This window comes from Saimiri boliviensis, chromosome 5, assembly GCF_048565385.1.
Source record: "Saimiri boliviensis isolate mSaiBol1 chromosome 5, mSaiBol1.pri, whole genome shotgun sequence".
In the NCBI taxonomy this organism is placed as follows: Eukaryota; Metazoa; Chordata; class Mammalia; order Primates; family Cebidae; genus Saimiri; species Saimiri boliviensis.
In genome coordinates, this window is record NC_133453.1 from 105,304,457 (window position 1) to 105,329,636 (window position 25,180).

General features: G+C 53.1%; 3 pseudogenes; 2 read left to right on the forward strand and 1 right to left on the reverse strand.

Moving 5' to 3' along the window:
• Positions 1-6,287: 6,287 nt before the first annotated feature.
• LOC101032942 (protein FAM89A pseudogene) lies at positions 6,288-6,829 on the reverse strand (annotated as a pseudogene).
• A 6,519-nt stretch (positions 6,830-13,348) lies between these two features.
• Positions 13,349-14,404, forward strand: LOC141584699 (fibronectin type III domain-containing protein 10-like; annotated as a pseudogene).
• Positions 14,405-20,811: 6,407 nt separating this feature from the next.
• LOC141584700 (suppressor APC domain-containing protein 2 pseudogene) lies at positions 20,812-23,129 on the forward strand (annotated as a pseudogene).
• Positions 23,130-25,180: the final 2,051 nt, after the last annotated feature.

Below are 25,180 nucleotides of genomic sequence, written 5' to 3' on the forward strand. Positions count from 1 at the left end.
CTCACACCTGTAATCCCAGAACTTTGGGAGGCAGAGGCAGGCAGATCACCTGAGGTCAGGAGTTCGAGACCAGCCTGACCAATATGAAGAAACCCCGTCTCTACTAAAAATACAAAATCAGCCGAATAAAATAAAATAATAAATGGGGGAACAGTCAGTCATGGTGGCTCAGGCCTGTGATTCCAGCACTTTGGGAGGCCAAGGCAGGAGGATCACTTGAGCCCAGGAGTTCAAGACCAGCCTGGGCAAGACTTTGCCTCTACAGATTAAAAAAAAAAAAAAACAAATTAATCAGACATGGTGACTCATGCCTGTAATCCCAGCACCTTGGAGGCCTAGGCAGGTGGATCATGAGGTCAGGAGTTCGAGACCAACCTGGCCAATATGGTGAAACCTCATCTCTACTAAAGATACAAAAGATTAGCTGGGGCCGGGCGCGGTGGCTCAAGCCTGTAATCCCAGCACTTTGGGAGGCCGAGGCGGGTGGATCACAAGGTCAAGAGATCGAGACCATCTTGGTCAACATGGTGAAACACCGTCTCTACTAAAAATACTAAAAATTAGCTGGGCATGGTGGCGTGTGCCTGTAATCCCAGCTACTCAGGAGGCTGAGGCAGGAGAATTGCCTGAACCCAGGAGGCGGAGGTTGCGGTGAGCCGAGATCGCGCCATTGCACTCCAGCCTGGTCAAGAAGAGCGAAATTCCGTCTCAAAAAAAACAAAAAAAAGATTAGCTGGGCATGGTGGTGGGCGCCTGTAATCCCACCTACTCGAGAGGCTGAGGCAGGAGAATCAGTTGAACCTGGGAGGCAGATGTTGTGGTAGGCCGAGATTCTGCCATTTACACTCCAGCCTGGGTGACAGGGCGAGACTCTATCTCAAAAAAAAAAAGACAATTAGCCAGACATGGTGGCATGTGCCTATGTTCCCAGATACTCAGGAGGCTGAGGCAGGAGGATTGCTGGAGCCCAGGAATTGGAGGCTGTACTGATCTGTGATTGTGCCACTGCACTCCAGCCTGGGTTACAGAGCCAGATACTTTCCCAAAATAGTAATAATAATTATGATGAATAAGAAGGTGGGCAGCCTGGCACAGTGTGGCTCATGCTTGTAATCCCAACACTTTGGGAGGCTGAGGTGGGAGGATTGCTTGAGTCCAAGTGGTCGAGACCAACCTGGGTAACACGTGAGTCCCTGATCCCTGTCATCTTTGCAAAAATAAAAAAAAATATGGCTGGATTTATTGGCGGGTATCTGTCATCCCAGCTACTTGGGAGGCTGAGGTGGAAGGATTGCACAAACCCAGGAGATCAAGACTGTAGTGAACTATAGTGGCACCACTACACTCCAGCCTGGGCAACAGAGCAAGACCTTGTCTCTTTTTTTTTTTTTTTTTTTTTTTTTTGAGACAGAGTTTCGCTCTTGTTACCCAGGCTGGAGTGCAATGGCGCGATCTCGGCTCACTGCAACCTCCGCCTCCTGGGCTCAGGCAAGTCTCCTGCCTCAGCCTCCTAAGTAGCTGGGATTACAGGCATGCGCCACCATGCCCAGCTAGTTTTTTGTATTTTTCGTAGAGATGGGGTTTCACCATGTTGACCAGGATGGTGTTGATCTCTCGACCTCGTGATCCACCCGCCTCGGCCACCCAAAGTGCTGGGATTACAGGCTTGAGCCACTGCGCCCAGCGACCTTGTTTCTTAAAAGAAAGAAAGAGGCCAGGTGCTGTGGTTCACACCTGTCATCCTAGAACTTTGGGAGGCTGAGGCAGCAGATCACCTGAGGTTTGGAGTTCAAGACCAGCCTAGCCAACATGGTGAAACCTCATCTTTACTAAAAATACAAAAATTAGCCAGGCACAGTGGCACATGCACCTGCAATCCCAGCTACTTGGAGGCTGAGGTAGGAGAATCACTTGAACCAGGGAGGTGGAGGTTTCAGTGAGCTGAGATTGTGCCATTGTGCTCCAGCCTGGGTAGAGAGAGTGAAACTCCGTCTAAAAAAAAGAGAGAGAGAAAGAAAGAGAGAGGAAGGAAAGAAAAAAGGAGGTAGGGAGGGAAAAAAAGGAGAAAGGAAGGAAGAAAGAAAGAAAGAGAGAGAGGAAAGAAGAAAAAGAAAGAAAAAGAAAAAGAGGCAAAGAATGAAAGAGAGTAAGAAAAGAAGGAAGAAAAAAGAGAAATGTGTGGGCAGAGAAAGAAAGAAAGGAAAAAGAAAGAAGACTGGGCAGAGAAAGAAGGAAGGAAAGAAAGAATGGAAAGGAAGGAAAAAGGAAGAGAAAGAAAGAAAGAGCAAGGAAGGAAGGAAGGAGAGAGAAAGGAGAGAGGAAGAGCAGGGCGGGCAGTGCATCCTCCTTGTGGAGCAGAGTGAGCCGCAAACGCTCCTTATGGAAGTACTTTCCATAATGCCTGATCCAGGCCCCCCTTCCACCTTTGCAAAGCCCCTGGCCCCCGCCCCGCCTCTCCACTTCCCTGAAATGAGCACCTGCCCCAGAGCCCCGGGTTTTGAACCCAGCCCTCATCTCGTCTGTCCTCTTGCACCTGGAGTTTCTGGTGCTTCCCCCTCTAGTCCTTTGACCCCCACCATCCAGCTGTTAACTATCAACCTGCCTATAAAAGGCAATTCTGATTGAAGGCAAAGGGAGGGTGGTGCACAGGACCACGTGGCCTTCTGCCCAGCCCGAGATTGGCATCTGCTTCTGGCTTGCCATCCAGCATATGAGACTGACTTAGATTCCCAGAATGCCATGGAAGGTAGCACCTGCTCTGACGATTGCACAGTGGCTCGTGCTCCAGGACCTGGCCCAGGATCCCTGCTGCCTATCTGTCTGTCTGTTCACCAGTCTGTCCCTTCATCTGTCTGTGCGAGGCCGAAGATCTGCAGCATTTCCCCACAGGCTCGGGAGGGGCTGCAGCACCTGCTGCTCCTGCACAGCCCATTCCTGTCTGCTGCTGCTTCTCCCCTCCGCCCTGAAGGAGGGGCTGTGTTTGTCTGAAAGCATGCAGGGATGAGTAGAGGGGACCCGGAGCCTGCAGAGGAGGCGGCCCGGAGCTCAGTCCCGAGGGCTTCTTTCTCTGCTGTTGCTGTTTTGAGACAGTCTTGCTCTGTCTCCCAGGCTAGAGTGCAATGGCACTGTCTCGACTCACTACAACCTCCACCTCTTGAGTTCAAGCTATTCTCCCTCCTCAGTTTCCCGAGTAGCTGTGATTACAGGTGCCCACCACCAGACCCAGCTAATATTTGTATTTTTAGTAGAGACAGAGTTTCACCATGTGGGCCAGGCTGGCCTTGAACTGCTGACCTCAGGTGATCTGCCCACCTCAGCCTCCCAAAGTGTTGGGATTACAGGTGTGAGGCATAGTGCCCAGCTCCTCATGCTTTTTTTCCAGAACCTAGCAGACTTTCTTCCCTAGGGTGCCTCCAAAGTGCTGCTTGCAGACTCTGAAAGGAGCACTAAGGATCATCTCAGATTCCACTGCCTTCTCTTCTCCTCCCCGCCTCTCCCCTCCCCTCCCTTTTCTTCCCTTCCTCTTCCCTTTCCTCTCCTCCCCTCTCTTCCCCTTCCCTCTTCTCCCTTCTTTTCTCCTTTTCTTTTCTTCTTTCTGAGACAGGACCTTACTCAGTGGTCCAGGCTGGATTGCAGTGATGCAATCATAACTCACTGCAACCTCAGCCTCTAAGTGAGCCTCCTGCATCAGCCTCATGAGTAGCTGGGACTGCAGGCTCACACCACCACACCTGGCTAATTTTCTTTTTTCTTTTTTGTAGAGACAGGATCTCGCTATGTTGTTCAGGCTGGTCTCGAACTTCTAACTCCTGGCTCAAGTGATCCTCCTGCCCCAGGATCCCAGTGTGCTTGGGATTACAGGTGTGAGCCACCATGCCAGGCCTTCACTGCCTTTCTTTTTTTTTTTTTGAGACAGAGTTTCGCTCTTGTTACCCAGGCTGGAGTGCAATGGCACGGTCTCGGCTCACCACAACCTCCGCCTCCTGGGTTCACGCAATTCTCCTGCCTCAGCCTCCTGAGTAGCTGGGATTACAGGCACGCACCACCATGCCCAGCTAATTTTTTGTATTTTTAGTAGAGACGGGGGTTTCACCATGTTGACCAGGATGGTCTCGATCTCGTGATCCACCCACCTCGGCCTCCCAAAGTGCTGGGATTACAGGCGTGAGCCACCGCACCCGGCTCACTGCCTTTCTTTTTCTCAATAAAAATCTCACATATGGGGACTGCATTGTTCTGTTACAGTTTCTGCAGCTGCCTCTTTTCCTGCTGTCAAACAGTGGGGGCAGGGAACAAAAAAAAAATGTGTCCAGTCTTGTCCCTGGGGAGCTCGTCATAGAGAAGGGGGGATGGACATGTATATTGCAGTGTATCTGCAGTCAGCTTCAGCCCTGCCATGGCAGGACTGAGTCCACATGGCGAGGGAAACACATTCCCTGATAACTCCAGGGTGGTCAGATAGCAGTCAAGCTGATTTGAGGAGTTACCCAATCTGGGGTTTCCCTACTTGTGCCCCATGGATTTTAGGGACTACAGGAGAAGCACATATACCCTTTCTGCCCCAACCCTGGGCACCCATCCCACAAGCAAATGGCAGAGACAGGTGACACTGGCTTTTTCCAGCTAAGCGCGGGGCACCCGCTTACCCTCTTCTCCCTCTTCATCATCGGCCCTTGGTGGAACTGTGTGCTAGAAACTTACACTTTCCATTTTGAGAGATGCTTCTAGAAACTGGACTTTTTCCAGCTTGATGTGAGCTGGAAGTTAGATTAGTTTCCATTTCTTGCACCTCAGAAAATGATGACAGAAGTCAGATGTACGGATGAAAAGAACACAGCTTTGGAGTCAAGCAAACCTTCCCTGGTTCTATTTTTTTTTTTTTTTTTTTTTTTGAGACGGAGTTTCGCTCTTGTTGCCCAGGCTGGAGTGCAATGGCACGATCTCGGCTCACCGCAACCTCCGCCTCCTGGGTTCAGGCAATTCTCCTGCCTCAGCCTCCTGAGTAGCTGGGATTACAGACACACACCACCATGCCAAGCTAATTTTTTTGGATTTTTAGTAGAGACGGGATTTCACCGTGTTGACCAGGATGGTCTCGATCTATTGACCTCGTGATCCACCTGCCTCGGCCTCCCAAAGTGCTGAGATTACAGGCTTGAGCCACCTCACCAGGTGAGTTGTTTAATTTTTATTCTTTCTAGAGATTGTGTCTTACTGTGTTGTCCAGGCTAGTCTTGAACTCCTGGCCTCAAGTGATCTTCCCACCTCAGCCTCCTAAAGTGCTAGAAATTACAGGTGTGAGCCACTGTGCCCGGCCTATACCTCTGAACTTTCAATACCACAGATATGTTGTGTATCTGTTTATGTTCTTTTTTCTGGACTTTATGCATAAAAAGAATACCATTTGTTTTCACCTTTTCTTTTTTTAATGTTCTCATAAAGCATTTTAATAAATATATTAAGGCTTAAGGTAACTACTAGTTTGTGTGGAGGGTGGTTTGCTTTCTAGCACACTAGTTCACATTCAGAATCTTAAAAATGGAAACATTAGCCATCTTACAGTGAGCGATACAGAACACAGGCTTGCCACGGTTATTTTTTTTCACTCTTCAACATGTCTTCATATTATCTTCCTTCCTCTGTAACTGATAGACAAAGAATGACACAAATTTTTGTTTGAGAAAAGCCAGTTGATTGGGATGACTAGAAATGTTAACTTTTTTCATAAAAAAGCTTTCACCGAATCACTGGGCAGTTAGTAGTGCAGCTTACAAACAGATAAAGCTGAACCAGGAGGCTTAAATGCTCATTAAACAGCAAGAAAAGCTGCAGACCATATAGAGGAAGGGAGCAGTGAAATGGTGGTTTTAATACATCCCAAACTGGAAGCAGGAACGTTAACACGAAGGGAGTTTGAATGCTCTGCCATCTGTAAGAAAGTGGCTGGCTACAAGCCACCTCATACCAAACACCCACTAAGGCCTTCCGCTGAGATCTGCTTGTTAATATTCTCATTATGAATCCCCAGCAGGTATATCTCAATTAAAGGTGTGGAGGATACTGATGAGGACCTCTTGGTCACCTAAACAGGAATTGCAGCCATCAAACTGGATTGCCACCATGTGTCCGCAGAGAACTCCCTGCCTACGAATGAAGCTAGTAGTGCCCATCCCCTGTGCCCGATGACCATCCGCAATGGAGGTGCTTTCTTGCAAGAGAAGCAGCAAACGCTGACAGCGTGTCCGATAGGAAGGGCGTCTCAACAGTCACATCCCTCCCAAGACCCTCTAGATGGACTCCAGAATCCAGTCAGTGCTGGAGAGGGAGGAGGCAGGCAGTGACAAGTCCCAAGGAGGCCCTCGGTCCCTCCTACCACGCAGGGAGTTCTGCTGCTGGAAATAGTCTTCCTCTTCATCAAAGAAGCCATTCTCCAGAGCGTAAGTGCAGTCTGGGCTGGAGGCTGCCTGGCACATCTGCTCGTACTCCTGAATCGACTCGTAAACGCTGCACAGTTGGCAGAGCAAGGACATGTCCAGCTGGCGGAGACCAACCATCTCCTCGCGGAGCAGCGCGAGCGCGGCGTCCAGGTTGGGAGGCTTGGCTGGCAGTGCTGCCGCCCCCGGCGTCCCCGAGGCCCAGCTCGTCCTGGATACGCGACTTCTGCGCCTACAGCCGCTCCAGGTGCCGCCAGCCCCTGATCACGCCGCCGCCCGATGCCAAGTGCAGCAGCTTGCCCAGTCTCTTGGGCAGCGGGGGCAGCGCGTTTACCCGCAGACCCCGGGCCTCGCCCATAGCCCGCGGCCCCTGGCACCACGCGGGCCCCACTCATCGTGCTGCTGCTGGGCCACGTGCCCGCCCCACTGCCCGCTGTCTTCACCTTTTCAAGAATTGATTTTCACCCTGAGAATACATTTGTAATGAAGTCTCATACCACAGGAGTGAGAATAGGGAAAGCTTTATCCTCAAATCTCGTTCCCCGCAATTAACCACAGTTAACCACGTGGGGCGGGTGGGAACTGCTCATGAGGGCAGATGAAAGAATTGGGGTCTATATTTGCCCAGTCTTTTCCTTTTTTTGGAGACAAGGTCTTGCTCTGTAACCCAGGCTGGAGTGCAGGGGTGTGATCATGGCTCACTGCAGCCTGGACCTCTGGGGCTCAAGCAATCCTCTTACCTCAACCCCTGAGTAGCTAGAACTGCAGGTGCATATCACTGCACCTGGCTATTTTTTTTTAGTAGAGATGAGATCCCACTATGTTGCCCAGGCTGGTCTGAAACTCCTGGACTCAAGTGATTCTCCGACCTCAGCCTTTCAAAGTGCTGGGATTGCAGGTGTGAGCCCCTGCACTGGGCCACCTGCTTGGTTTCTTTTTTTTTTTTTTTTTTTTTTTTTTCTTTTTTTTTTAGACAAAGTCTCACTCTGTCACCAAGACTGGAGTGTAGCAGCACAATTTCAGCTCACTGCAGCCTTCCCCGCTGACCCCCGCACCCCCGGGTTCAAGTGATTCTCCCCCCTCAGTCTCCCAGGTAGATGGGACTACATGCTTGCAGCACTACACCTGGCTAATTTTTTGTGTTTTTTAAAAATCATTTATTTATTTTTTGAAATGGAGTTTCATCTTGTTGCCCAGTCTGGAGTGCAATGGTGCGATCTTGGTTCACTGCAATCTCTGCCTCCCAGGTTCAGGCAATTCTCCTGCCTCAGTCTCCTGAGTAGCTGAGATTACAGGCACGCACCACCATGCATGGCGTTTTTGTATTTTTAGTAGAGACTGGGTTTCACCATGTTGGTCAGGCTGGTCTCAAACTCCTGACCTCAGGCAATCTACCCGCCTTCAAACTCCTGAAGTGCTGGGATGACAGGCATGAGCCCGTGTGAGCCCCCATGCCTGGCTGCCCACTAGTTCTGATTGTGAGTTCCTTGGTTTTCGTAAGTTTTGCTTCCTCCTTTGTAGTAGAGTGCAAGCATGTATTGTGGAGTTGCCATGAGTGCTGAATCCGATTGTTGATGTGACAGAGCTGAGTGAAGGGCATGAGATGACTAAGTGTCACGCAGGTGCTGCTTAGAACTTTGTCATGGTCACTCTCAGTGTCTAACCTCTGAGACCTCTGAAACTTGCTGGAATTTTCCTGTGGATGCACACTCACATAAATATACACAGTGATATGGGGCACATTGTAAATTGGGGGTCCTGAGCTAATTTTTACCTTTTTAAATTTAATTTCTTTCTCTTTTTTTTTTTTTTTTTTTGGAGACAGAGACTTACTCTGTCAACCAGGCTGGAGTGCAATGGTACAATCCCTGCTCACTGCAACCTCCACCTCCTGGGTTCAAGTGATTCTCCTGCCTCAGCCTCCTGAGTAGCTGGGATTACAGGCGGGTAACACCATGCCCAGCTGATTTTTGTGTTTTTAGTAGAGACAGTGTTTTACTATGTTGGCCAGGCTGGTCTCAGGCCCACCACCATGCCCAACTAATTTTTTGTATTTTTAATAGAGATGGGGTTTTGCTATGTTGCCCAGGGTGGTTTTGAACTCCTGAGCTCAGGCAATCTGTCCTCCTTGGCTTTCCAAAGTGCCTGGATTACAGGCATGAGCCACTTCACCTGGTCTTTAAATTATTTATTTTTAAGATAGGGTCTTGCTCTGTCGGGCTGGAGTGCAGTGGTGCCATCGTGGGTCACTGCAGCCTTGACCACCTGGGCTCAAGCAATCCTCCCACCTCAGCCTCCCAGGTAGCTGGGACCATAGGTGTGAGCCACTACAGCCAGCTAATTTTTATTTTTTTAAAGATATTTGGGTCTCACTATGTTGCCCAGGCTGGCCTCCAACTCCTGCGCTCAAGTGATCCTCCCACTTCAGCCTCCCAAAGTGCTGGGATTATAGGCATGAGCCACCATGTCTTGCCTGCAATCTCAGTTATCTGTAACCTCTGCCTCCTGAGTTCAAGTGATTATCTTGCCTCAGCAACCCCCACCAAGTAGCTGAAATTTACAGGCACCCACCACCACACCTGGCTAATGTCTGTGTTTTTAGTAGAGACAGAGTTTCACCATGTTGGCCAGGCTGGTCTCCAACTCCTGACCTCAGGCGATCTGCTTGCCCCAGCCTCCCAAAGTGCTAGGATTACAGGTGTGAGTCACTGTGCCCGGCCTGAAGCAATATGTTTTTTCCTCTTTTGCCCTTTTTAAAACTGGGTGTTTTATTGTTGTTTACTTGAATGAATTCTTTATATATTTATCAGATTTATCAGATACATAATTTGCAAATTTTTTTGTCCAAGTCCATTGGCTGATGATTGTATTTATGTATTTTAGAGCAGGTCTCACTCTGTTACTCAGGCTGGAGTGCAGTGGTGCCATCACGGATCACTGCAGCCTCAACCTCCCCAGCTCAAGCGATCCTCACACCTCAGCCTCCCAAATAGCTGGGACTACAGGCATGTGCCACCATGCCCAGCTAATTTTTTGTGTAGTTTTTGTAGAGATGAGGTTTTGCTATGCTTCCTAGCCTGCTCTCAAACTCCTGTCCTGAAACAGTCCCCCTGCCTCCACCTCCCAAAGGGCTGGGATTATAGATGTGAGCCACCAGGTCAGGCTGTAAAAGGACATTTTTGAGATCATCATGGACAGTGGGTCACAGACTGGATATTGGTAACAGGAAATTATTGATGATAATAATGTATAGCAAGATGATAAAAAGACATTATTGTAAATTTGGTTGGGTGGTTCTGTGTTGGGAAATCAGAAGGCTTCAAATGATTAGACAACGTTCCCAGGTGTCTACAGGCAAAGTCATACGATGTGTCGGATTTGTGTGAAATCCCCGTGCAAAGCTGGAGAGAGGAAGTGAGAGCAGAGGAAGGGCCGAATGTTAATTGCCGTTGCGGGAGTGGTGGTACAGAGAGAGACCTCGTCCTGGCCTCTGCACTTCAAGCTGTGCTTGAAATTTCCACTCTATGTAATCTTTTAATTTGCAGTTTCTTTCCTCTCCTTTCCTTTTTCCTTTCCTTTCCTTTCCCTTTTCTTTTCTTTTCTTTTTCAGAGGGAGCTCATTCTGTTGTCTAGGCTGGAGTGCAATGGTGTCATCCGGGTTCACTACAACCTCCACACCCTGGGTTCAAGTGATTCTCCTGCCTCAACCTCCTCAGTATCTGGAATTACAGGCATGGGCCACCACACCCAGCTCACTTTTGTATTTTTACTAGAGATGAGGTTTCACCATATTGGCCAGGCTGGTCTCAAACTTCTGACCTTGTGATCCACCTGCCTCAGCTTCCCAAGGTGTTGGGATTACAGGTGTGAGCCACCATACCTGGCTTAATTTTTTTTTTTTTTTTTTTTTTTTTTTTTTTTGAGACGGAGTTTCGCTCTTGTTACCCAGGCTGGAGTGCAATGGTGCGATCTCGGCTCACCGCAACCTCCGCCTCCTGGGTTCAGGCAATTCTCCTGCCTCAGCCTCCTGAGTAGCTGGGATTACAGGCACGCGCCACCACGCCCAGCTAATGTTTTGCATTTTGGTAGAGACGGGGTTTCACCATGTTGACCAGGATGGTCTCGATCTCTTGACCTCGTGATCCACCCGCCTCGGCCTCCCAAAGTGCTGGGATTATAGGCGTGAGCCACCGCGCCCGGCTCAGTGTGACTTTTTAATCTGATAGCTTTCAGGCTGTCCCCAGGGAGCTGATGAGGATATAAAGGCCAGTTGTAATTCAGCCAGACTCTCCCAGTGGACAAACAACACTGTCACCAGGCCCCGGCCACCCTCTCGTGCCCTCATTAAGCCTAGGGAAATAGTTTGTGCTGGAGTGACCCACTAGGTTTCTAAGCAGCCTGTGAAGCACCATGTTTCTGCTGCACAAATTGTACCTGGGAACGTTTTACATCACATCAGGCTGTTTGTAAATACAGAAATGGCTTTTCTTCTCTGGCTTCAATCTGGATGCTTTTTATTTCATTTTCAAGCCCAGTCACCCTGGCTTGAACTTGCGATAACAATAATGAATGGAAGCAGCGAGAGCAGCCACTCTTATCTCGTCCCTGTTCTTTATTTATTTTCTTGAGACAAGGGTCTGGCTGTGTCTCCCAGGCTGGAGTGCAATGGCATGATCTCAGCTCCCTGCAACCTCTGCCTCCCAGGTTCAAGCAATTCTCTTGCCTCAGCCTCCTGAGTAGCTGGGACTACAGGCGCCTGCCACTACGCCCAGCTGATTTTTGTGTATTTAGAAGAGATGGGGTTTCACCATGTTGCCCAGGCTGGTCTCAAATTCCTGACCTCTCAAATGATCCACCCACCTCGGCCTCCCAAAGCACTGGGATTATAGGCTTGAGCCACTATTCCCAGCCTTAATTTTTTTTTTTTCAAACAGGGTTTCACTCTGTCACCCAGACTGGAGTGCAGTGGTATGATCACAGGTCACTGCAGCCTTGAATTCCTGGACTCAAGTGATCCTCCCACCTCAGCCTCCCAAGTAGCTGGGACTACAGTCATGCACCACTGTGCCTGGCTATTTTTTTTAATTTTTTGCAGAACTAGGACTTTGAACTCTGGATTCAAGTGATCCTCCTGCCTTGGGCTCCCAAGGTGCTGGGATTACAGGCATGAGCCACTAATCCTGGCCCTGATTTATTTTTTATTTTTTGAGACAGGGTCTTGCTCTTTTGCCCCAGGCTGGAGTGCAGTGGTGCAATCATGGCTCACTACAACTTTCAACTCCCAGGCTCCAGCTATCCTCCTGCCTCAGCCTCCTGAGGAGCTGGGACTACAGGCGAGCACCACCATGGCTGGTTAATTTTTTTTTTTTTTTTGTACAGATGGAGCTCACCATTTTTCCCAGGTTGATCTTCAACTCCTGGGATCAAGCTGTCCTCCCTCCTTGGCCTCCCAAAGTGCTGGGATTACAGGCATGGGCCACGGCTCCCTGTCTTGTTCTTGGCTTGGGGGAAAAGCACCCAGTCTCTTACTGTTGAGTGCAGTAGTAGCTGCTGGGTTTTTCTTGATTTACTTAATCACGTGGAGGAAATTTTCTTTCTTTTTTTTTTTTTTTTTTTTTTTAGACGGAGTTTCACTTTTGTTACCCAGGCTGGAGTGCAATGGCGCGATCTTGGCTCACCGCAACCTCTGCCTCCTGGGTTCAGGTAATTCTCCTGTCTCAGCCTCCTGAGTAGCTGGGATTACAGGCACACACCACCATGCCCAGCTAATTTTTTGTATTTTTCGTAGAGACGGGGTTTCACAATGTTGACCAGGATGGTCTCGATCTCTTGACTTTGTGATCCACCCACCTCGGCCTCCCAAAGTGCTGGGATTACAGGCTTGAGCCACCGCGCCCGGCTGGAAATTTTCTTTTGTCTGTAATTTGTTGAGTGTTTTTGTCATGAAGAGCGTGGAATTTTGTCTACATCTATTAAAATGATCATGTGGGTTGAGCGTGGTGACTCCCGCATGTAATCCCAACTCCCTGACTCTACAAAAACAATACAAAATACAAAAAATGGCCAGATGTGGTGGCACATGCCTGTAGTCCCAGCTACTCAGGAGGCTGAAGCAGGAGGATCAATTGAGCCCACGAGGTGAAGGCTGCAGTGAGCTATGATCGCACCACTGCACTCCAGCCGGGGCAACAGAGCAAGACCCTGTCTTAAAAAAGAAAAAGTGAAAAAATGAGTTTCTGGGCTAATTCTATCACAACTCATTTCATCAGCCTCTATACCACGTAAACATCCTTCTCCATTCTAAAACCACTTCTTGGTTTTCTCCAGGCTAGATCAAGACTTTCTGTATTTTCTCTTTAAGTGGTTTCTAATTCCTCCATGTGCAGGTATTCAAATCCTCCCACAAGGGCCAGGCGCAGTGGTCCATGCCTATAATCCCAGCACTTTGGGAGGCTGAGGTGGAAGAATCATTTGAGCCCAGGAGTTTAAGAGCAGCCTGGGCAACATGGAGAGAACCCATCTCTACTAAACATACAAAAATTGGCTGGGCGTGGTGATGAGCACCTGTGGTATTCACAGCTACTTAGGAGGCTGAGAAGGAAGGTGGCTTGAGCCTGAGAGGTCAAGGCTGCAGTGAGCCAAGATCGCACCACTCCACTCCAGCCTGAGTGACAGAGTGAGACCCTGTCTCCAAAAACAAACAAAAAACCAAAATAGACCTCCACCAATATCTAAGCACCTCCGAGTTCTCTGGGAAGAAAAGTGCTCACCCCAGATGAGCCAGCCGAAGCCTGGTCAAATCATCCCTGCTCCCTGAGCCCAGAGCCAGGCATCAGCCCTCCCTCCCTCCCTCCTCTCTTCACCGAAGGGTCACCAGCCACCCACAGCCTCCATTCCTGCTGTGTCTAACCCTGATGTCAATCCTTTTCCGGGGCTGCGATGAGGATAGCAGTCACCTAGCAGTGGTTCTCAACCAGGTGATCCTGCCCCAGGGGACACTGGGCGATGTCTGGGAACACTTGTGGTTGTCATGACTGGGGGTGCCTCTGGCATGGAGTGGGTGGGGGCCAGGGATGCTGCCCAGCACCTTGCAGTGCCCAGGACAACCTCACCCCAGAGAATGATCTGACCTCCATACACGGAATGCAGAGCAGGAGAGACCTGTGTTCACTGCTGGAAAAAATTTTGAATCTGCTCCCTACTCACACTCAGCGACAGAATACGTTTGCAACAGGGCAGACAGTGTAAACCAGGGCTCCCCAGTTCCCGTGGAGCGGGCAGCGGGGACCGTGGAGGTGGCGGCGGGCCCCGGGGCCCCGCCGCGCTGGCCCAGCAGCAGGATGCGTGCCCTGCTGTTGGTGCTGCTGGCCGCCTTCGCGCCGCCGCCCGGACGCCTCCGGGCTGGGAACCGGCGGCCGACACACCCTGGTGCCTCTACAAGGTGCTGCCCTAGGGCCCCAAGGCGGGCGGTGGGAGCCTGTGCTTCCATAGCCCCGTGTGGCTTCTCCTGCCAGGCCCTGGGCTGCGCGCTGCACTGCCCCAGCGGCGCCAGCGTCCTGCGCAACCACGGCGTCCTCCTGCAGTGGCCTGGCCCTGGCCACCGCGCGCCAAGTGCGCGCCTTCGGTCTCAACTGCTCTTGGCACGGCACCTACACTGGCTTCCAGTACGATCGCTTGATGCTCGGGCCTCCTGTAGCGACTACCTGCTGTCCGACGTGCACGCCTGTGCCTGCAGCAGCTGCCGCTACGCGCCTAGCCCGCCGCCCCCACGCCGGAGCCCCAGACCCCAGCCCGCCAAGCTAGCCGCGTGCGTGGAGTTCACCACCCAGCCGGCCGGCATGGTGGCCGTGACAGCTGTGGGCGGCTCCATCTGCGTCACGCTGGTGGTCATCTGCCTGCTGGTGGCCTACATCACCGAGAACCTCATGCGCGTGGCCCTCAGGCGCCCCAGCCTGCACAGACACCCCTGAAGTGCGAGGCCACCTGCGCGAGCTTGCTGGAGCTCCCAGGTTCTCCGCCCTCTCTCCTGTCCTGGTTCCTGCTGCTTCCTTGAGATCCCTGCAGAGGAGGGCCTGCCAGCGACGACCAAGGCACCTTGGCATCATTGCACGCCCCTCCCAGCCGGGCATCAGACTCCCAGACTCCGGCCCCCGATTGGCCCGTGGGCCTGCGCTGCTGTGCCGGCCTCTTCCAGAGGCCTTCATAGAGGCGACCAGGGCATGGCTCCCCTTCCAGCAAGAGCTATGGACACTCCGGATCACCCCGTACCTCCATCCTGTGCCAAATAGTCCAAGATGGGCAGTCACCATTGCTGGATCACTGTGTACTTTGCCGGCCAGGGATGTAGCCCTCGGAGCCTGTACTCCCCGCCCCACCCCACGGGGCTTAGGTGAGCTTCGTGCCTTAGTATCTCAGGCCCACCGCACGAGCCAACACCCCCTGCTGCCCAAGGGGGTTTGTGGCCCTGAGATTGGCCGGCCCCTCCATGTATCTGGTCAGCGTCCCCTCAGAGACAGCCCCCTTCCAGCGTTGCGGAAGCATGAGGTGAGGGCCTGCAGCGCTCTGTCTCGTTGAGGATGTTTGACAAGCCGGAAGCCATGGCGTGGGAGACCTGGCCCGCATTCCCCGGGAGGGACAGGTCCCAGTGCAGAATGTTAGATACCAGCCTCGAGCAGCCCGACCTTCCACTGCTGCCTGGATCCCAAGCCTCAGCTGACCCAGGCAGCCTCCGCGGCCATGCTGTGATAGACAGCACCACACCCAGCCTTTGCAGGTCCGGGGGTGGAAAGCCAGGATCTGGGCCTGGCAATGCCGCCCACATGGAAGCAAAGCTGACCCTGCCCACCCGCTGCAGACCTGTGTCCCTGGCCGAGGTTGCTTTCTGTAATGCCCGCCTGATGATGTTGGACATTATGAGAGGTATGGCACTGCCCTCCCCTCCTGGAACCCCTGGCTCTGACCACCTGGACTTGACCTGGCCCCTCCTGGTCACGGTGGCCAAACACCCACTCTCACCCCAGCCACCCTAGGCCCCAGCTGGTGCCCCATGACACTTGCAGCCCACCTCTGTCTTTGCTCCACCCACTCCTGCATGGCGCCAGTCAGATGCAAACCTGGCACCAGTGTCTAAATGTCCATCATCCTCAGACCAAAAAAAAAAAACCAAACAAACAAAAAGTGTTTTTTTTTTTTTTTTTTTCAGATAAATATTCTTTTATTTCCATACTCTTTGTGACATTTGTGGCACAGGCATTCAATCTCACAAGGATGTTAAAACCCACACTTGGAGGGTGTCCGGGGTGCTTAGGAGTCGTGGATTTGGACACTCACAGGCCAAGCCTAAGGGTCCTCGGGGAAGCTACTCCTCCAGGTCACCTGCCAGGTAGATGGGCTTCCTTGGGCAACAGGTGACCCTATCAGGACAAGGGGAACTAGCAGGGACTCGATGGCACCACACAGCAGCCACCTGTTTTGACAATGTGACACAGGCCAACTAATGCCCAGGAGAAGCCACAGCAGAGCTGCCTGGGTTGATGCCGGAGCAACAGGCGGAAGTGACTGTGTTGCCCCTCCCTCCCTCCCCACTTGTGGTGTGGATTTCAATGTGTGCAGCCTCCTGGGCTCTCAGTGGAGCAGAGGATCATGGGATGCAGAGTCTCTTGGCGATCTGTGGAATCCCCTAACCCCAGGGGTCTCACCCAGGATGATTCTGTACTCAGGGGTCACTAGGCTATGTCTGGGGACATCTGTGGTGGTCATGGCTGGGGGTGCTCCTGGCATGGAGTGGGCAGAGGCCACGGACACGGCTCAGCACCCCACAGTGTCCAGGATGCCCCTACCCCGGAGAAGGATTGGGCCCGACGTCCACAGGGCCTGGGGAGAAGCCCTGGCTAAAGTGAAACCTCTATCATGAAGGTGTCCATGGGTTGCATGGCAGGTCACAGAGGCTACTCCATGTGTTAGGGATTTCGGAATCATAAGCATTAATCAGCGCCCTCCCAACCCCGAGCTCCTGGAGGCTGAGACAGTGTCCCCAACCTTCCAGGCTTCCACTGTGGGTCTGATGCTGCCTCGAGTTACAGCTTCTTGAGAATTGCACAAGGCCCAGTGACTCAGCAGCCCAGGCCTGTCTCCCCTTTGCTGCCCATCTGTGGCCATTATGGAGTGGCCACCTGCATCCCAACCCCAACACAGGTGCTGGCTGTTGTTCACAGCTCCCCTGGGTCCAGGGAACTTTCCTACCCCCCTGCAGCTACATCTCAGCAGCTGTGATTCTCATCAGAAGACATCATGCACGGGAAGCTCTCTGTCCTTCCGCCCAGGACCTGAGAGTGTTGGTTAGCTTTCCCAGCAGAAGAAGCAACATGGGGCATGCAGGTGAGGCCAGAGGGGCAGAAGAGGTAACTGGGTCTCTATCTGGGAATGTTTCTGTCCAGGCAGAGAGTCCAAAGCCAAATGCTCAGGGAGGATCCAGTGAGTCTATGCAGGTCACATCCTCCTGATCCTCCTGGTGTCTTTTTTTCTTTTCTTTTCTTTTCTTTTTTTTTTTTTTTTTTTTTTTTTTTGAGATGGAGTCTCACTCTGTCGCCAGGCCAGGCTGGAATGTAGTGGCGCAATCTCTGCTCACTGCAACCTCCACCTCCTGGGTTCAACCTCCACCTCCTGCCTCAGCCTCTGGAGTAACTGGGACTACAGGCACGCACCACTATGCCCAGCTAATTTTTGTATTTTTAGTAGATACAGGGGTTTCACCGCCAGGATGATCTCGATCTCTTGACCTCATGATTCACCCACCTTGGCCTCCCAAAGTGCTGGGATTACAGGCATGAGCCTCCACACCTGGCTCCTCCTGGTGTCTTCTTGCTGCTGCAACTCTCTGTGGTGAAACCGCCAACCCAGTGGTCCTCACATGGGGCTGATCCTGGCCACTGGGTGACACTGGGCAATGTCTGGGGACATCTGTGGTTGTCACAACTTGGAGGGGAGGCTCCTGGCATGGAGTGGGATGGGATGCTGCTCAGTACCCTGCAGTGCTCAGAATGGCCCCACCCCAGAGAAGCACCAGCCCATGGGTCCACAGTGCTCAGGGGGAAACCCAAGATTATGTCAAGAGCTTAGGGGTTTAGGCTTACATGTCAGAAAGATGGCAGCCTTGTGGTGAGGACACAGAGGTGCCAGACCCAAAGCAGGTGTCTGACACCCCTCCTGACACCTAAGGATGCCAGCAAGACAATGCCTGTCAAGGGGGTGGAGGTGGTAAAAAGAAGTCAGTAACTGACCACCCTTGTGGAAGCCGGACTGGCAGAATTTAGTGACTGGACATCTGTGGGCAGAGAGGAAGGGACAAGGGACAAAGCAGGGGGCAGGTCAGATTGGAATGTCTCAGAAAACTGTAATTTAGGAAAGTCCTAGGAAATACATGCTTGAAAACACATATATTTGTATGGAAGATATGTATGGGAATACATGTGTGTATATGCATGTATTTATAAAGATGAGTGTGTGCCTCTATATTCATCTGATATCTACCTTTCTAGCTTATCTGTCTATATCCACCCATCCTCCATCCATCTATCCATCTAGTCAGCATTCATCCACCCAGGCATCTATCCACTTATCTACCCATCCATTCATCCATCCATCCATCTATCCATCCATCCATACACTATTCATCCATCTATGCATTGGATCTATCCACCCAGGCATCTATCCACTTATCCTCTCATTCATCCACCCCTCCATCCACCATCCATCCATCCATGCATCCAACATTCATCCAGCCATTAATGCAATCATCCAACCACTCAGCCATCCACCATCCATACATTCACTCCCCCATCATTCCACCCATCTATTCATCCATCGTCCATCTGTCCATCCACACATTCATCTATCCAGCCATTCATTTATCTATCCATCCATCCACCTACCCATCCATCCATTATCCATCCATCCATCCACCCACCCGGCCATCAACCCATGTAGTCATCCATCCATCCATCCATCCATCCATCCATCCATCCACCCAGGCACCAACCCACCTAGTCATCCATCCATCTATCCATCTATCCATCCATCCATCCATCTACCCACTCATCCACCCACCCATCTACCCACTCATCCACCCACCCATCCACCGACCCATCCACCCACCCATCCACCCAACCATGCATCCATTCATACATTCTTCCATCCACCCATCCACCTAGCCATACACTCATTCACCCATCCACCCATCTACTCATCTACCAATTCATGCATCTACTCACCCATCTACCCAGCCATTCATTTATCCATCCATCCACCCACTTACCCATTCATTCATCTATCCATCTATCCATCCATCTATCCATGTGTACATCCAGCCACACAGCCATCTATCCATCCACCCAACCACCAACCCACTTAGTCATCCATCCATCCTTCTGTCCATTTATTCATCCATCCATTCACCTATCTGACCTAGCCATCCACCCAACCATGCATCCACTCATCCATCATTCCACCTACTCCTCCACCTATCCATCCACCCATTCACCCATCCACCCATCTACTCATCTACCCAACCATCCACCCACCCACCTATCTACCTAGTTACCCACCCATCCACCTGCCATCTGCCTATCCACCCACCCACCTACCCACCCACCAATCCATTTGTCCAGCCATCCATCCGTCCTCCCACCCATCCTCCCACCCATCCATCTGTCCAGCTGTCCATCTGTCCTCCCACTCACCAATCTGTCCACCCACCCATCAGTCCATCCATCCATCAGTCCACCCATCCATCTGTCCAGTAATCCTAAGAAGTCATTTTGTTTTTCGGGCTCCTCTGGGCTGCGACAGTTTCCCAGGTATTCTTGTTTCTGGTACCCTGAACAGTCATGAGGAGGTCTGGTCAGGTGTTTTGTAGCTTGTCCCTTGATTGCATATGTCCAGTGTCTTTCTCATGGTCAGACTAGAGTGATGGGTTTTAGGGAGAAAGACCTCAGATGTGAGGGCCTTCTTGTCACATTCCATCAAGAGCACATAATAGCCACATGACTTCTCACTGCTGATGAGCTTCATCACCTGGCACAGTAGTGTATGCCAGGTTTCTCCACTGTCATTAGGATTTCAAGGTGACATTCTTTTCCTTTTTCTTCCTTTTTTTTAAGATTGAGTCTCACTCTATCACCCAGACTGAAGTGTAATGGCATGATCTCTGTTCATTGCAACCTCCAACTACCAGGCTCAAGAGATTCTCCTGCCTCAGCCTCCCGAGCAGCTGTGATTACAGGCACCCACTACCATGCCTGGCTAATTTTTATATTTTTAGTAGAGAAGGGGTTTCACCATTTTGGCCAGGCGGGTTTCAAACTCCTCACTTCAAATGATCTGCCCCTGTTAGCCTCTCAAAATGTTGGGGTTACAGGCATGTGACACCTTGCTTAGCCAAAGGTAACATTCTATTGGATCCACACATAGTATTCACTCTGAGTTCCTATTGAGAGATGCTTGCTTGTGTGTGTGTGTGTGTGTGTGTGTGTGTGTGAATTCTGCCTCCTTTTTCACTTGAGCCCTTGGCTGTCGAATGTCAGGGCTGGGATTTGCACTCAGGCTGGCTCATTTCCAGAGCCCGTGAGTGTTCTTCCCTCCCCATCCTTCCCTTTCAGCCTCAGCTGAGCTCCTGGGGGAAACTGTATTTCTGCTTATGATCTACAAACATTTCCTCTCAGTTGACATTAACATGAAAAAGGATTGACACATAAAAATCAACACTGTGTGGTGATTATCAGGGAACAGCGACACTTCATAGCCACACTCAGAAACATTTGGAGGTACATGTAGTGAAACATCATAATATGTACAATTATAATGATGTACAATTACGTAAATTATGTACAATTATTATGCATGTTTAAAAATAAATAGAGATAGGGTCTCACTCTGTCGCCCAGGCTGGAGTGCAGTGGTGAAATCATAGCTTCCTAACCTCAAACTGTTGGGCTCAATGGATCCTCCTGCCTCAGCCTCTCAAAGTGTTGGAATTAGAGGCTTACACTACCACACCTGGCCAAAAATAGTAATTTTGAAAAAGAGAAACATTTGAAGGGGAGAAATTAAAATGAAACCACATTATCATGCCATGGCAAGGCTCAACAGTGTCCTGCCTATAAAATTCCTTTGTCCAGTGCAGCGGCTCACACCTGTAATTCTAACGATCTGGAGGGCAAGGTGGGAGGATCCCTTGAGCCAAGGAATTCGAGACCAGCCTGGGCAACACAATCCATTTTATTATTTTATTATCTATTAAAAATAAACACAGGAGCGCCCGGAGCCGGCCCCGCCGTGGGGCCGCGAGGGAACAAAAGCGGGTGGACAGGAGACCCAAGCCATGACGGCTGAGCGGGGCTGCCTGCCGCCCGCCGAGCCCGCCCCCTCGCCTCCGCGCCTTCCTGCAGAGCCAGCGCGCCCTATTCCACAGCCTGGACGACCGGCGGCGCGGCTGCTGCACCTGCGCGAGATCGAGTCCCGCTGACAGAATGCCGACGCGCGCGCGCTGTCCCGCGGGGGGCTCCAGGGCCTGCGCCAGGAGGCCCCGGCCAGCGGCGACTTGATCTTCGAGCTCTTCGTGGCCGGCCTGCGCACCTGGCTGCTGAGGCTGACGGCGTCCCAGGAGACCAGTCGCCGCTGCTGCCTCCGCCGCCCCTGCAGCTCCTGGTGTCGGTGTCCCCCTACTAGCCGCGGCCTGTCCTGGAGAGGAAGCCCCAGCCCCTGGGCGTGCGCGCTCTCAGGCGGGCCCCAGCAGCGCAGACCCGCAGCCCGGAGCAGCTGTGTCCCCAGTCCAGGCGGCGCCCTGTCCGCCGGAGCCCGAGCAGCTCCAGAGCGCGGCGCTGGAACCGAGCCCGAGCGCGGACGCAGGTGCAGCGGCCTGCAGGCCCTGGAGGCGGACTCAGGGGATGCCCGGTGGCCCGGTGCCCAAGGGAACGTCTGAGGCTCACCATCACCGACGGCGTGGGCTGCGGCCTGCCGAAGCAGGTGAAGGAGCTGGAGCAGGAGGAGGTGCTGCTGCAGGGCTTGGAGATGATGGCGCGGGGTGGCGGCTGGTACCAGCAGCAGCAGCAGGAGTGCCGGAGCGCCAGCAAGCCTGGGCCAGAGCAGAGCCCGCGCCGACTTCGGGGCCGCGGGGAGCCCCTGCCCACTGGGGCGGCTACTGCCCGAGGTACAGGAGGTGTCCCGGGGCCTGGGGGAGCTGCTGGCTGCGGCCTGTGCCAGCCGGGCCCTGCCCACTCCTCCTCAGGGCCCTCCCTGCCCTGCCCTGCCCTGACGCCCACCTCCCCCCGGCTGGCAGCGGCAGACCGTCCTCATGCCGAAGGAGCAGAACCGACTCCTCACCCAGGAGGTGGCCGAGAAGAGTGAGCGCATCACGCAGCTGGAGCAGGAGGAGTTCTGCTCATTAAGCAGCTGTTGAGGCCCCGCCCTGAGCCAGCAGGACGAGGGGGGCTCTGGACTCCACCTTCATGCTGCCCGTGTGAGGCCAGCGGGCCCCCAGGGCCAGCCTGGCACTCAGCCCTGCGAGAGCAGGCGCCCCTCGCACTCATCCTCTCTGTCTGGAGACCCTAGCGGGCCCAGGCGCAGTCCCTGAGTGGGCGCCTTCCTGCCCACCTTGCCGTCGGGCTCCCCAGGCCCGCCCTGGGCTCGGTTTTGGCCCCTGGTGCTGACATGGGCCGGGGCTCTCTTGAGTCCGCATGGCCTGCAGCTACTGCACCGCTGTCAGTGGACACGGGGCGGGGAGGGGGCGGGGATCCCTCCACGAGTTAGCAGATCTCTGGCCTCCCCAGAGGTTTCCAGCGGTTTCCAGCGGTGCTGCCGTGGGTCCTGTCTCCAGGGAAAGGCGCCGCTCACGCCGGGCTGCACCTCCGACAACGGCCAGCAGAGGGCGCGGGCGGCTGCGATGCGGGTTCAAGGCCAGCTTTCCCCTCCCCAGGGCACCAGGACAGGGTGGCTGTCGCTTGGATGGGAGCAGATAGAGGGGGTGGGGGTGGCCCTGCTAGCCTGGCAGGGATGGCGGTCGCACTTCCGGTCCCGGCCAAGGCTGAGGGAGTCTGGCTGCAGCAGATAGGGGAGCCTGGCCTGCGCGTGCCTCCCGCAGACCCCCCCACCCTGTCCTGGCCTTCCTCATCCTGGCCAGGACGCTGCCCCACGTTGAGTCCCACACAACAACCTGTGCGCCTGTCTCCCCAGGAGGGCCTGTCCCCAGGAAGGGGGTCACTCTGCGCCCCCAGACAGCTCCCAGGCACGTCATAGGCAGAGCCTGTTGTCCCCCCTCCCACACAACATTCAGGATTCCTAAGGTCTGGGGTCCTGCTCACCCCCCCCTTTTTACCCCATGCCCAGCCTGACCCCAGGTTTCAGGAGAAGCCACTTCCCTGAGCCAAGGACCATGAGAACCCCCAGGGTATAGGAGGAGGCTGGGGCAGGTCCCCTTGGGTGTCACTCCCTGCCCCCGGCCCAGGCCCACTCCTGGTGTGCTGGGGTAGGTACTGCTGGGGGGCCCCTGCCCAGCCTGGCCTGGAGGTACTGAGTGCCACCAAAGCCAGAGCACGGCAACATCACGGATGGGTTCTGCAGTCCAGGGTCCCTGATGCGGGGTCAGTGTGTGGGGGGTGAAGTGACCCCAATGTGGGGTCAGTGTGTGGGGGGTACAGGAACCCCAGTGCGAGGTCAGTGTGTGTGAGCCCCAGGGACCCCAATGTGGGGTCAGTGTGTGGGGGGTGAAGCAACCCCAATGTGGGTTCAGTGTGTGGGGGGTACAGGGACCCCAGTGCAGGGTCAGTGTTTGTGGGGTGCAGGTACCCCAATGAGGGGTCAGTATGGAGGGGACACAGGGAGCCCAATGCAGAGTCAGTATGTCGGGGGTGCAGGGACCCCAGTGCAGGGTCAGTGTGTTGGGGGTGCAGGGACCCCAATGTGGGGTCAGTGTTGTGGGCCCCAGGGACCCCAATGCAAGGTCTGTTTGTGGGGGGTGCAGGGACCCCAATGGGGGATCAGTATGTGTGGGCCCCAGGGACCCCAATGCAGGGTCAGTGTGTGAGGGGTGCAGGGACCTCAGTGCGGGGTCAGTGTATGTTGGCCCCAGGGACCCCAATGAGGGGTCAGTGTGTGGGGGGTGCAGGGACCCCTCATGCCCAGGGCACTTTGTAACACAGTCCCACAAGTCACCTCGTCTCAGAGGAGGGATCCTGGCAGGCAGTGATCAGTTCCTTTCTGGAATCCAGCTCCACACTCACCTGCCCACTGCAACCCCCCAGAGCCACGTCCCCATCTGCACCTGGTCTGCAGGCGTGTCCCAGAACAGGCCCAAGCCAGCCCAGCATGCAGCTGCCTTCCTCTCCTGAGGATGGGGGTGGGCTTTCCTGGAGACATAAAGACACCAAGACTGGACCTCCTGGCAGGAAAGGAAGCAGGTCCTGAAGGCCTGTGCCCCACAGCCCCAGCACCAGGTGGACTGCAGCTCAGTGGGTGGGCCAGTGACAGACCAGGAGAACCCCCTGTCCCCGTTAGGAGGCTGGGGTCTGCCCACCAGGGCCTTCCCATGTCTGCTTTTGAGGGTGTCTCCCATGCCCTGGGGTTTCCCAGCAACTTTACAGGACTGGAAGCAGGAGACAGAAGTGTCTGTCCCAGGGTGACTTCATCAGGAGACCACCCACATAGAGCTGGACCCTGTAGCTAAAGCAGAAATGTGAGATGAGCTGGCACCTCTGGAACCACTGCCTCTCAGCTTTGGGGTTCCATGCAAGGTGAAGAAAAATAGGTCCTCCAAGTTACAGCTTGAAATCAGGCTACAGTGTGGCCCTGGAGACCAAGAGGGGAGAAGGTAGAGTGGCCCCGGGTGGCAGAGTCTAGGTGGCTGGCAGAGCCACAGGCAGACCCTGCCTGGAACCTGCCCTGGTGACGCTGGCAGGTCAGTCTCCTTGCAGGATGTGAGCAGCATCCCTGGTCTCTATCCCCGAGGTGCCCGTAGAGTGTGCAGGGACATACATGTGTGTGCATACACAGATGTGACACCCAGAAATGTCTCAGGATGTTGAAATGTGTCCTTGGGGCCAGAAGTGTGCCTGATTGAGAATCTGCCCCAGGGGAACACAACCCACCAGGCCTCAGGATTTTGTGTTGATTAAGTTCCAAGGAAAAGTAACATCTCGGCTGGGAGTAGTAGCTCATGCCTGGAATCCTGGCACTTGAGGCCAGGAGTTCGAGACCAGCCTGGGCAATATAGGGAGAGACCCTCATCTCTAAAAAAAAAAAAGAAAAAGAAAAAAGAAAGAAAGAAAAGAAAATGAGATCTCCAGTTTAAAAAACTCCTGAACACTGCAAGGAAACAATACACTCTGAGACCCAGCAGAAACAACAGATAGACTCTGCAGACACAGACATTGGAATTATCAGAGAGAACACCAAGCAACAATGCTTTATATATAGAGAGAAACAAAGAGATTTCTGAAAATATGAAAAAAAAAATACATAGGCTGGTCGCAGTGGCTCATGCCTGTAATCCCAACACTTTGGGAGGCTAAGGTGGGCACATGATGAGGTCAGAAGATCAAGACCATCCTGGCTAACACGATGAAACCCTATCTCTACTAAAAATACAAAACATTCGTCAGGTATGGTGGCACATGCCTGTAGTCCCAGCTACTCGGGGGGCTGAGGCAGGAGAATCGCTTGAACCTCGGAGGTGGAGGTTGCAGTGAGCCAAAATT